This window comes from Sylvia atricapilla, chromosome 6 (assembly GCF_009819655.1).
Source record: "Sylvia atricapilla isolate bSylAtr1 chromosome 6, bSylAtr1.pri, whole genome shotgun sequence".
In the NCBI taxonomy this organism is placed as follows: domain Eukaryota; kingdom Metazoa; phylum Chordata; class Aves; order Passeriformes; family Sylviidae; genus Sylvia; species Sylvia atricapilla.
The window spans coordinates 53,845,602-53,860,248 of NC_089145.1; positions in this window are offsets into that span (position 1 = coordinate 53,845,602).

The window sequence follows — 14,647 nt, forward strand, 5'->3', positions numbered from 1 at the left end:
CTTTCAAGTCACAGAGGGCTTGTTTGGATAGGCCACTGGGTTCCTCTAAATGAAGTTTCTTCAATGAAAATTGCAGATGCATGTGTAGCAGAGGGAGAATTATTGTGCTCTATTTTCACAGGAAACATGTTTCAGTGACACACCAATGTTCCAAAATATTTTCACCTCTAAGAAGGATGAACACTAGCAATTTCAAAAGTGTTCAAGACTGAAAAGATATCTTTTCAAATACTTTGGGGCAAACTTACTCCAACACTATCTTGAAATGCATCATTTTAACCACAGTGATTTTGAAAGACAAAAAGTTTCCTTCATTTTCTTAACAGAAGTAGTTTTAAATGGAGAAAAAATTGTTGAAAAAAATATGAAGCAACACTGAAACTGGTTCTTAAAACTCTTCTAAAACAACCTATGAGTTAATGTGCCTTTGATACCAGTCATTGGCCCCATAAAACCTTGCTTCAATAAATCAACAGTTATAGTGAAAAAAGGTATTTCAAAAGTCTGACCAGCTATATTCCCTACTACTATATTCTGAAATGTGCTCAACTGCCATAATTTATTTTTACATCCCCCTCTTAACCTATGTGAACTTGCCTTTGTTTTCACAATTCTAATCATTGGTCTTTATAGCATAAATTTCCCTTTTTTCTCTGAGACACATCCAGCATAATTTCTCCATCCCAACCTTAGATTGAGACAGACATCCATATACCCTCAGATGTAAATTCTCTACCACTTTCTAAATGGAATATTTTCTTTCTTTCTTTCTTTCTCTTTCTTTCTTTCTTTTCTTTCTTTCTTTTCTTTCTTTCTTTCTTTTTCTTTTCTTCTCTTCTCTTCTCTTCTCTTCTCTTCTCTTCTCTTCTCTTCTCTTCTCTTCTCTTCTCTTCTCTTTTCTTTTCTTTCTTATGTAATGGAAACAATAAAAATTCAAAGCTCCAGTTGCTCTTTCCCCTGAGGATTTTCTTCCTATATCATTTAACTTTTCCTGGCATCTTTCTTCCTTCCCTTTTATACTACAAATTTCCCCTAAGCAATGAGAACTTGCATTTGCATCTTTGACAGCAAAGGGGAGACTGACGGATGGAAGCAATGCTCTTTTTGAATAATGCAAGATGTTGTGACACCGACAGTAATAAGGACTCCTAAATAATAGGTCCTTCTTGATACAATTTAAAAATATGCATCCTATTGTCTCAGCCACCAGCAAACCAGCTCATAACCACTGCCTCAAGAGTAAGCCTGAGTTCTATCCATCTCAGTGACAGCTGACAACAGGAAACTAATCTCTTCTAAAAATATTTCCCAATCACTTTTTGTTGTAATTAAATCAACAGTGTTCAACCACAAGTACAGAAAAAAAGCTCTCTCTTTTATGACATTTCAGAGCAAGCAGTGGGCTTAAGTTTTACTCATCGCTGCCCAGAGGGAAGTCGGTTCCAATTAGAGTTGTCTGCATCACCTAATCCCAGTCAAGACCCTGTTCACTTTTGTGTTTTCATTATTTTTTTCCAGCAGTGCCCACAGATATTAACAAAGAGGAAAGAAATTGTGATACAATGGTAAATCTTTTAGGCTTAAAACACCCATGGGCATAAAACTATCTGAATCCTATAGCACTGACACCACTGGCTGAGGATCTCATCCTTAGGATTTTATCTCTGTGTCTTAGTGTCTATCATTTTATTTAGTACATTATTTTCCACATTAAAAGAAATCAGAAGTGACTTGGAAGTTCTTCAAAAGGTGAAAAATTGGTTCGTTTCAGTTGTACTTTTAATTATGCTTATAAATTGATATAACTTAGACGATTAGAGAGGCTTTATTAACTTTTATAGATTTTGAACTACAGTTACAATGACATAATTTTGTAATTAGTGACTCATAGTCTTTCATTAATGGAATTTCTGGAAAATGCTGTCAGAATTAGAAAGAAAGAGGGAAAGATAAAAGACGGGCAAAATGTATTAGAATATAGTTAATTTTTTATAGACTTATGCCCCCTAAGAGCCAATGAAATTTTCAGATATGCTAATAGTTAGTTGTGCTCAAGTTCAGAGTTGTCTGGAAGATCTGGCGTTCAATAAAAGTTTAAAACAACAGCAAAAGCATCTACAGTTATCACAAGAAAACTGTGATCTAATCAAGAACAAAAAAAAGTGACGTACCCAGGGTACTTTTCAGAGAGCCATGGTCAGTACAGTATATAGTTTTACATATCTTTGGTTTGCTGTGGTCCTGGCACACCTGAGACAGCATGTCCTGTATGCCTCCACACCTCAGACTGAAGCATGTTATGGACCCCCAATGCTAGGCATTATCTGTTACTGTGCAGCCATAACAAAATTGAATTCAGCATGGGATTTACTAAACCCTCGGTTCACTAAGCTGTAGAACAGCTGATTAAAGTCCTCTTCCATCTTTTGCTATTACATTATTTCATTGACAGTGCAATCAGATTTTAAGTTATCATTGTTTTTCTGTACCTTTGTCTGGTGTTGCTGAGAACAACTGCACCTGCACTAAACAAACCCTTCCCCAGCCATACCCATCATTTCTGTGGACATAGCTCATCACATCAGCCTTATTAGCTGATGTATAAGGACAGACACAGCAATGGAGAAGTCATCTTAATGTTATCTTCCTTTGCAAAGAACCAATATCACAAATAGCAAATTCTATCCTGTGGCTTCAGGACCTTTCTCCATTGCAACTGCTTCCCTGATGTATTGCAGCTTGCAGTGGGTAGAGATAAGCAAAGCAAATACAGACAGTTAGCTAAAGCTGTTGTGCATTTTCAAAGGTATAGGAAAAATATCCAAGTTTCCTTTTATTTCTAAGGATAAAGCAATAAGCAATGTAGATAAAAACACCAAGGGTATATTTCTCTTTCCATAGGACGCCACATATCTATTTAAGACACTGAAGTTGTATCTTTTGCTCAGTTTAAGATAGAAGTAAAGACACAGGTCTGATTTCAAATCTTAAGAGTTTGTCAAAATGTCTGAACCTGGACTATATTCACTTTAAAATGATGACACATCTCACTGGTTATACTATAGAATGTTGTGAATACATGTAGGAAAAATACTTAGAATAATATGATAGAAAAAGGCAAATTAAAGCAAAATAAAATTCCATACAATTGTACTCATAGGGAATATCTATCTATGGTGCAGGAGCTTGCATGGTTTTACCTGAGACTGTAGAGAAGAATGGTTCAGAAATAATTTTATAACTGTGTTCTTCCATCTCTGCAGGGCTTGTGTGTTGGCATTCTCTTAGGAGGAGACTGGACTTCTGACTTTTCTCAGACGTCTCCATTGTGCCTGAAGATACAAAGTTATACAAACTGTATATGGATCTTAAAGGAGTGTTCAATACTTAGTGGATATCAAAGCCACTTTTGGCACTGTGTGAACGCCTCATTCCAAGGTCAAGGGAGGGCTGGTGATGTCTAACACGATACAAGAGATCACCACCTCCTTCCTGCTCTTGCATTCAGCAGTGCGGGAGATAAGTGACCCTGTATGTGTCAGGACATTCCAACTTTCCTTTCTTCAGGTGATGTCTCAACAAAGTCTGCTACTCAGGTCTAATGGATTTGCCAAACTCTCTTAGGGGATAAGATAAAGGAAAATTATACTACAGAGATACAGCATAGCTAGACTTGTGGAAAAGGATCTGTAGTGTTTTCCACTGATCTAAGTTATTCCATAAACATCTGGAAGGCAGTGGCTTATTCCATCTTCCTGTGAAGACATAACAAAATCAGTACTGAAAATAATAAGAAACAACAGAAAACCAAATTTAAAAATCTATAAAAATTATAACCCTGACAGAATGAGAAGAAATATACCAAATATATAAAACCCTGAGATTTAAGAAAAAAACTTTTTTTTTACATTTTTATTTTAAAAAACAGAGGAAGAACCTGTTTGAACATCTGTCTCTGATTTTCCAATGTTTATTTAATTCTAATACTCACATAACATTCAAAGTGATCCTGACACATATCTGATAATGAATCTGCTTTGAAACATCCAGAGAAGAAAAACCTGTTCACACAATCCAGTACTCTATCTCAAAGAGAATAAGTTTAGACCAGCCTGGAACCAGTTAATACAATTACACTTGTACAATTCTTTACTTGGAATGTTTACTAAGTGTTGTGAGGCAATAAATGAACAAGAATTGACTAGACATAACTTTAACTCCATCTCCTGCCTGCCTACAAGTTAGAGTGTAACATGATTTGTCCTCTCTCAGGAGAGTGGAGATTTGTGACTGTAGATTCCTAACTTTAAAGGAATACTCATTTGATCTAAAATTTCAATTTAAAATTGTGACAGCTGCCTGTGACTGAAATCTTTTGATTCATCCACTGAGAATTTTTCTTTTCTCTTTTCATAGTGTCTCCCAGTTCTCTGCAAGGTTTGTTCATCATACCACCAGATGAAAGAATGTTATAGCCATTCCATTTGGGATTTTTTCCCAGTTAGAACCACTGAAGTAAATGCTATAGGTGTTTGCAAAGCATCATATCTTTATACTTTTGAAGTACTACACTAGCATCCTATTACAGAACTTCCTGAAGAAGCAGCAAACAGCAATAATAAACTCTTAAATTTGTAGGCAAAAGATGTTTTATATTTCTGCATCTTCTTTTATTTCTTCCCAGAAGTCACATTTACTGATCAGAAAATTCCTGGTCTGCTTTTACACCACGAGAGAGGAACACCTCCATTTTATCATTCCTAACTTGAATGTTTTTTGTAATTCACGCTTCTTCTCATCTGGTGGGGCAGCCTTGTCCATTGCTTGTCGCTGCACATCAAAGGAAAAGCAATATGAAATTAAATGTGGCTGCTGAGCTGGCTCACTGTATGAGAGTGAAGACTCTTCTTCGAGAGCTTCAATGGAGAAGACAGTAGGAATTTATTCAGCTTTTCAATATATACTTCTGAAGTAATAGGACAGCTTTCTGACTAGGATAATTTTATTTATAAAGGCAGTGCAGTTTACTGTGTTTGTTTAGAGTACAGCATTTCAGCTCAGCTGAAGTAATGAGCTTCCTCAGGGATTCTGCAAGAAGCGTTTGCTATCCACGGTACAGCAGGCAGGCTGGAATTGGAGAAAAGCTCTTTGGAGGAGTCACCAGCTCTGCTTTGATTGCTGCTAAGTGCCTAGCAGCATGTCGTGGGGTTTTTTGACTGCGTGTTTGGAACTTGAATGCCTGAGATGAGCGAGCAGGTAGGATAATAGTTAGCAACAGAAAATCAGTTTGTAGAACAATTTGCACATCGGGATATTTTTTTTTAACCAAGTATCAGTAGAATTCTAAAAAGAATCCTCTTTTTCATACTTTGTCGTTATCCATATTTCAAACTCTCAGGATTTTTTGATGTCCTAGAACTCAAGGAGAGTGAAACACAATGAGAGCAACCTGGGAAGAAGCTTACAACAGAGGGTAGGTTGATGCCATGGATGTGGTTTTTTGATAAAGATCAGAGGAGGTGACTCTTCTGGTGTGGAATGAAGTCCTTATGAAGAATAGAAAGGAGATTTGTTTGTGTTATCTAGTCTTTGGCCAGCCAAAATGGTTGAATAAAGGGCTGGCTTTACATATCTTTTAAGATATAAAATGGTCATATCAAAGTCATGTACCACAGAAAAAATAAACAATACAGATTTTATCTAAAATACATAAAATTCACAGAGCAGGAAGGCTGTTATGTTCTGTCCAGCCATCATGCAGGAAGAACCCAAGTTTTGAATTATTTTCGTGCCCTTATTTCATACTTTGTTTTGATTTGAGCTGTGAATCTGTATAGTGCGTGAAAATGATGATAAAGCCAGTATGTTCTGCAAGACAATAAAATAACAAAGAACCAAGTTTCAGTCAAGATATCTCCTCTCTTTTCACAAGAGTTATGTATTTATGGAAAAAAAAGGAAAGGAAAAAATTAGATAAACAGAAATAATGCTAAGGTTATGGAAAAAATTAGTGGAAAAAAAAGTAAAAAATATTTTCATTATATATCCAATTAAAAATTCTGCTTATCTTAAAAAAATTACACTTGAATTGCAGGTTAAATTATTAAAATTAAACATTAGGAAATTTGAATTAGTCTTTGCTAAAAACATTTACACATACTAAAACTGTCATTTTTCTGATTTCTGTTATGATAAAACAAATAAAACGGATTTAAAAATTCAGAAAACTTTATATATTCTGGAACTTATGCTTTTAATGGAAAAAAATAACCAAAAAATTGTTTCTGATTCTATGTGGTTTCAAGGAGCCTAGGAAAAAATGCAGATAGAATTTAGAAAAACCAGCAAACAAAAATACAGAACTCCTCTTATCAGACCAACTTTAACTTTTACTTAGATTTCCTTTTCTTTCTCCACCTCTTCTTTAGCTTCTGTAGAACCAAATATCTTACGTTGATACTGACAGGCCAAACAAATTCACTTACATTTCCAGGCCAAAGACAACAATAAGGCTCGTCAATTATGAACAATAATAATGTTATTTACTTCAATTAAGAGCCATAGAGATGTAGTTGTTTTGTGTATTACCAAAGCATAATACTAGTATTGAAACATTAGATCAAAATATTCTGTCTCAAGGTTGAAGTTACAGGAAACCATTGCCCTAGGTTATAAACATTGAAAGGAACCTGCAAATAACTGCACTGGAGAGAGACAAGAGGGATTTCTTTTCCGCCCACAAGAATCTGATCTTTTTATACAAGATTTTAAATTGTTTTAGGCAAAACCACATTTCCAAAGGAGACGCACCAAGCTTTTCACTGGAAAAGGAGTTATGTTCCCACCAAAAGATTTACAGTGCTTGCTGTACCTAAAAACGAACATCAGGCTATTTACCTCAAGTTTCTGTACTTTCCAAAACAGAAGCCACAGTGAAAGCTGGATTCTTAGGGTCAAAGTAATGTGGCTGTTCAAGCAGTCTTTTGTCCTAAACTGATGTGCAGTTTTTGAAACCACTATTACGAAGCTCTTTAAAAAATCACATGGAGGAAACATGTATCCATTCCCATTCAAGATTGTTGTTCTCATAGACTCCATTAGTTGCTTTATTTCATTGTTAGTGCTCTCTCATCCAGTAGCCATTTTGCTGCTATTCTGTATTTACAGCTCACTTGTGATCAAAACTCCCTACCAGAGCTCAATCAAGTCATCTGGTGGAGCACCCATGTCCTTCAGCACCTACAGGATAAAAGCAATGTGCTATGAAGTCCTACATTTTTCTCATCAGGATGAAAACCAGATCCTCAGCTCAGATTTAAATCTTAGATTTTTAAATCAAGAAAAGCTCTAGCAGTGTCATAACATAGATCTGACCATTCAATCTTTTCTTTACTTCCCACTGGTTTAAATAAAGACACTTAAACCAAGCTGTGGTTCTGAGCATTCTGCATGAGTCAGATCTGATTGCACAGAGAGCAGGAGACAGAACTTGCTTTCTTTGTCTAGCAGGGGAATATCTGAGATGGGTCACTGAGCACCCCAATATCACTCTACCTGTACAACCTGACAGCATGAGCACCTGACCCCTGATACTCAAAAATATCTGCCTGACTCTGACCACTGGCACAGGCTTTTTGCCTGTGATAGATGTGCAGATATTTCTTCAGATGTATCTTGATAATGCCTCATCTTATAGTAGAGCTACATTTTTTTATTGTATCTACGTATTTGTAAAGGCATGAGTAAAAAAGAGAGAAGCCTCGGCTACTTTTGAGGATGTGATTCTGCCAGAGAATAAAGATTCCTCTCTGTATGATTTCACATTTGCTAAATTTCATTTACCAACTGAAAAACTGGTAAATGAGAGAGACAAAAAAATGAAAGAGAGACAAAAAAAGAGAGAGACAAAAAAAATGAAACACTCAAACACCTTTTAAGGTGAAATGAAGGAAGTAGACATTTTTAACCAAATTTCTCTATATGCAAAATATGAAAAAATGAACTGCTTTTGTAATATTCTTATGCTGCTTGAGAAAATATTATTTTAATTAAGAATTTTGAATTAAATATGTCCCTGGCTCCTGAAAAAAAATAAAAGGTCTCTATTTCTTTTAAGATAAAGGCGATTTTAAAGATTAAAAAAAAAAATCTTGTTTTGTAGTAGAAAAGCATTCTTAAAACAATACCCCGAACATGCAAAAGCCCATAAGCAGCTTGATAAACTGTTATATGGGTAAAACTGCACAGAATCTGCAGAAATTCCAGGCAGTTGCAGATCTGTGGCCTTAAGACCCACCAGACCTTTTCTTGTGGCATGTTCTACATAATTCTTGAGAGGTTTCTCTCCCAAAATTATGCACAATCATGTTCAAATAGTGGCAACTGAATGAAAATCATAATTTTCTCTCTGTGTTGAGTAAAAATGTAAACAGTTTGAGGTGGGGGGGAGGAAAGGTGTTTGATTGTATCATTTTTTTGTCTCTCTTTCTCTTTTTTTTTTTTTCTTTAGTGTATGTTAATAAAATCTATCTGTTTTTGCTTTTAAGTTATGCCTGTTTTGCCTTTTTCTCCCAAAATCCTATCTCCCAGTTGGTAAACAAAATTTAGCGAATGTGAAACCACAACACTCTCTTAGGGAGAATTTTCAAAGGGAGATTTAATAAAATACCGCAGTTTTGTCTGAGAAAAGTCAAATTCAGGCTGTGCAGAATAGACAGAATTATGAGCAGGTTGGGTGGAAATCCTTCCTTCATAAAGTTGTACGCTATTTATTTCACTGATTCTGGAGCTATCTTTCTGTTCCCTGTTTTTAGAGACATTGATTATTTCATTCACTGAGTAAGAGGAAAGCTGAATCAATCAGTCAAACAGGTATTGTAACTGTTGATTAAATATGGTTCTCAGTGTACATTTCAGCCAAGAGAACCCATTTTTTATCAAAAGAAAAAAAAAAAAGGAAGAAAGAAAAGTAGTTTAACTTCATATAACAGCTTTAAAAACAAGCATGTGATTGTTTTACAAGCTGCAGGAAACATGACTCAAAACAGCAACAAAATGCAAAAAATAATCTGTCTAGTCCTCCCAAGGGAACTGCAACTAAGATTACCCTAGATAGGATTACTATCTATACAATCATTTTCTCAATGTCTGAAGAAAATTTCATCTCTTGTATTTATCAGGAAATAAAAACAGCTGTGTTAGCCATAACACCAGTATCTATTGGTCTGCTGTGAGTGCAGAAATATAGGATCATCCTGATCGAAGCTTGACTCTTGAGTGATGAATTCTGGATTCATTTAGAAACATCCAAGACACAATGAATGCTTTTATATATAGTCCATCAAGTCAAGTCTCACTCCCCACATTGAGGAAAATCTTTTCAGATGAGTAGATTAAAAAATGTTACTATATTACTAAGGACAGCAATACTTATTTATTATTGTTTTAAGTCAGGTTTTCTGCAGCTTTTAAAGTGATCAGATGCTTTTGCTTTTAAAGCTGTTATATAAAGTTAATCTACTTTTCTTTCTTTCTTTTTATTTTTTTTGTATTAAAAATATGCATTGAGATATGCATCAGTCCATCGGCATAAATGCAGATCAAAGCTCAGGGGTTTTTTTTCTCTCTAATGCTTGTTCCTCTCTATTCCTTATAATGTATTCAGGAGATTTTCAAAGCACTGGGAGAGTGACAAGGAAGAGAATGAAGTGTTGTGGTAAGAGGTTGTGTAAGGGATGATCACAAATCCTTCTGAATTTCATTTTCCCAAATATCACTCTTCATAGAACAACTTGTTCTTTTCAGCAACTAATACTTTAAAACCATGCAGATATCAATATCACCTGAGTGAAATGAGCTTATTTCAGCTTAATTATGTTAAAAAAATTAAAGTGAGTTTATAAGAATAAAGCATAAATATTACATTAGTCTCAAATTGCTTGAATTTTGATAAACCACCATTATTTGCAGCAGATATTATAAATTTTAACTTTGGAATATATTCTTCTATATATAAATAAATAAAATATGAGAATAAAAAGGTAAATTTTGTCATTCAAGTATGGCGTAATGAATCAATGTATTATATAGAAAAGTCATAGTTTAATTTTAAAGGCTGTGAATAAAACATTTTCCAGCACTTTACTTCATTTACAAAAATAGCTTCAGAATTACAAAGATTTTATAATGTCAGCCCTTAATTTATAAAGACTCTGATACATTTTTAAAAGTTATATCCCTGTATAAAAGTACATAAGGTTATATAGAGATATATGAAGGACAATTATATGATAATCTTGTTTTTAGAGTCTCTTCATATGTTCACTACTTAACAAAGACTATTTTAAAGTATTTTTAAGGTTTTAAGAAATACTTAAAAATAAAAAGACAGGAATAGACTGACAGTTTTAGTGAAAGAATACTAGCTCAATTGGTCTCACAATACATATTCTGAAACAGATATAATTACAAAAACTGATCTACACAGAGATTAAAAAAACCCTGCTAAGTACTGAGCATCTTCAGACTAGGCGTGAAATTATGATTAATTAATAATATGCATGTAAGAGTTTTGTGAGCATGTTAAAAATCATGTAGTAAAATAGAATAAAGTGATAATAAACACCTTTTAAAACATTTTACTGCAACTCATTATGAATGTCCATTTGAAATTAACAGAATGTTACACAACATAAGACACATGGTAGGCTGGGGACAAAGGTTTTCTTTTTGATTCTTTAGGAAAAGTGTGCTATTTAAATTCCTTTTGAGAAAATCATTCACTACACAAAAATCAGAAGGAGACTTGTAGAACTTTGTGCTAATGATACAGAGTCCACTACTAGATTTCATTTGTGGGACCTTTTTGAGGGCATTTGGCTTTCTTGTACTGATCTTCCAAGAAAAAGTGTTCTAATTTCATCTGCATATTACTGGTGCTTCCAAAATAGTGGTAGCAGTAATGGCTGCATTATCTGCACTAGCAGCATTATTCTCAGTGATGATCTAGTATTGGAGAACAGGACATTAAACCAGGCTATTCAAAGCCATAGTAGGCAATACATTTAATAAACAACATCAAGCAAAACAAGGTCTGTGATTCTAAGCATTAAGTTGATGAAATTATCCTATCTAGTATGTAAGCTTATAAATATTTAAAGTGTTGGACAGGCAACCTTTTATTTTCCCTGTATAAAGCAAAGCCATATGCTTTGAATGAAAAGTTACTTAGGCTTTATGGCTAAAAGTAAACAAATAAATAAATAAATAGATAAATAAAATTAAAACTGCAGGAAATTTTATAAAACCTCTCAAATCCTCCCACTTTTTTCTGAAATTGCAGTTTTCATCTACAAACAACATGAACCGTCCTGGAAATACAACAGTTCTCATGAAAACTTCAATGAGTGTAAGAAGGAGAGCAACATTAAATAGATCTTATTGAGAACCCAAAGATCAGTGACATTTCAACACCACTAAATTTCAGCTCAGAAAGGTATGGTGGATAGAAATTTTATCCAAACAAATCTCTGGTTTTCAGTTGTTTCAAAAAGCTGCTTGAGATATTTTAGCAATAAAATACTTCAATGAACTTTGAAACAACTCCTGATTTTAAACAAGACAGTCTTACTTGGGTGGAGTTTTTTTACACTAAAATTTAAGGACAGCCTTCAAAACACATGCAGAATTGATTCTGAGATTTGCACTGGTAGAATTCTATTTAACACTATAAAGATCTTAGGGATACTTCTATTTTGGGGAAAAAGCAATTCTCAGAGACAAATTCCAGCAAAATATCCTGTTTCTGCCTGTAAATTCACCCAAGGGGAACTCCATGGCTCCCAGATCAGTGATCAGCTCCCCTTTACACCATACTGTCAGATGGCTTGATGGGTCATTGCAGGTCTCAGGTAAACCTCTCTAGCATCATACAGCAGCACATGACAGTTCATTGTGCAGTAATATGCCTGCCTTGGAAACTTTTCTAGTTTGCTCCTAAAACTTTTCTAGTTTGCTCCTAAAACTTAAAAGATAGCAATACTGCAAAACTCCTACTGGCAACAGGACAGACTTTGGGTTTGAAATTTAGAAACTTGGCTTTATTCTTTCCCATTTCAGGTACAATCTGAATATTCAGATTTTCCTCTCAGTATGTTTTGTTTTTTTTTTTTCCCCCATATGCTACCTCTCTGAATTTGACCTGCACCAGCCATTCCAAACTTGAACACTAAAAACGACATTTCTTCAGTGTACTTTTGTATTAACCTGCTATACCATTTCAGCATGACAGTCTGTGCAAGTTAGTGATTAATGGAGAAAGTTCATCCTTTGTGGTTAGATTTGCAGCAGTGAAAGTCCAGTGTATCTGGTCTCTGTCACCTAATGTGTTAAAAAGCCATCAAATGTGTCCTATTTGAAATACTGTGTGTAATACTGTACATTTAACATTTTTAGGGGCTTTAATGCCAGTGGGAGCTCTGGTGACTGCTGGCCTCTGTCTGTCTTCTCTTACCACCTTATGTCCAATAGTTTAGCATCTTAGAATGGGCTGGAAACTCATTATCTGGGCTTTTCAGATGATGGCAATTTGACTAAGAGAAAGTTCAGTTATTAGTACCAAGAACATGCTTCTCTACCAAAGATGTACTAATGTTATGACCAATATCAATGTTGAGGAATCATATATATAATAAGATAGTACTTGGCTTCATATTTAAGCCTCAGGATCCAGGAAAATGTCCTTAGCAATCAAGTTTCTAGAAGCTTGTCTTTTTCTTTGCTGCAGATTAGAGAAATGATAGGAGTCAGTTCAGCAACTGAGTTAGTCACACAATGGACTACAAAAAAGGGGTGTTTTGTAACAAACACTGTCTTTAAATGAAACATAGTTTTAATTGAATAAATTAATGGCTGTTAAAGCCAGACATCGACTGTGTGTGAAGGTAAAAGATAAAGGAGGCAGGTGAGGGAGAAAGAGCAAAATGAAGAGTAGAAAATAATTCTTTGTGGAATAAACAAACACCTTCACATGGTCAAATGCACTGTCTGAAGTTTTTGTTTTTCTTGCTCCACTGCACTGATGTATTTTGACAGGATATTTTGTTCTGCCTCTAGGGTTTTTAGGGAAAAGAAACTCATGGGCTATTACTGTTCCAGTGAAGAGTTTTGACTGAAATGTTTTGGCTCATTTCCTTGAGCTATGCATTAGCCAGATGGTTTGATGCATGTACCATGCCACCCTGTTTGATCCTGCTGTTGGACTTTAGCTCCTGCTCCACTGTCAAAGGGAAGGATTGTTATGAATGTTCTCATTTATATTCACACTGAAGAGTGATCTGACTGCCACTTCACTCGTACAGCAGGTTAAGTGAGGGTGCCCTGTCAAAACAGAGAAAAATCTTTACCTCTACTAATGCAAACCAGTTTAAGAGAGCATTTTGAGCAGAAAAATAGATTCCAGTATTAAGGAATCCCCTCTTCTTTGACAGAGATTTACTATGACAAGATCTCTTCTTCATTAAGAAATAAGAGAAACAGTATCCAGCTCTTTCAGAGGGAAGAAAAAATTTATTTTATACAGTTTTGTGACAAAATACTTGCATAAAAATTGATAGAATTTTGAACTTATTAACAACATGACTAAATTTGATGCAGTACTAAAAATCCCTGCTCATGGGCAGGACCTATACATCACATAAACCAGAAATTTCTTGTGGATGGGTATCCAAAGAAGAGCTAAAAGGTGCAGAGGAGACTGAAGCTCCCTGTCATCCATCCAGTCCTAACAGGAGGTAACACCCCACAGAGCTGAGGGCAAACACACTGTGATAGAGCAGTTTCCCCTAAGCCTGCTTTCCAAAGGCTGGGCAAGTTCAGGGGGAAAATCATCTGGGTGCTCTCAACTTTAGAAAAAATCACGTAGAGAGGTATCAAAATTATGAGAACATAGCTTTACACACAATGGGAAGCCTAGCCCTTATACTAGGAGCTCAGGTATCTGCTACATTTCTTAAGAGCTGATTCCTGCTATGCAGAGATTGAAAATGTCAACCTACACTGACCCAAAATTGATCATACATTAATTTTTTTTTTTTTTTTTTTAATGGCCAAAACTATTTCCTGTTCTCAGAATTACTTTCCAGGATAACTTTTTTCTTTGTGAGAACACACTGAGAAATTGAGAGTATAGTGTTACTGGTCTTAGTGAAGTATGTTATTGAAGTAAGAAAATGCCAAAGAAGATGATTACCTCTGCCAGCCCACATAATGTAGCATTTAAAATTTCCTCCACCATGTATGATTTGCTGAATTCCTGTGATACTGAATTCCAGAGGCTGGCCATAAACCAAGGAAAAGAAGAGACACGATGGGAGTTCTAACTCAAAGAAATGTTTCTACCATGACTGAAAAAGAAAAGTTTTATGATTTTGATAAAAATCTGCAACTTACATAGAATTCATTTGCCTCTGTGCAGGAATGATTACCTTATTGGATTTTGCCTATTAATCTTGGAAAACGAACTATTCTGTGTGAGACAGGATGCCAAATTCCTACTCATGGCATAGTCTGCAAGTTCAGTATAAATTAGCCTTTTGTTTTTTCTCATGTAGTTGAGTGCTATGTATCCACACTGCATTAGCTCCTGTTT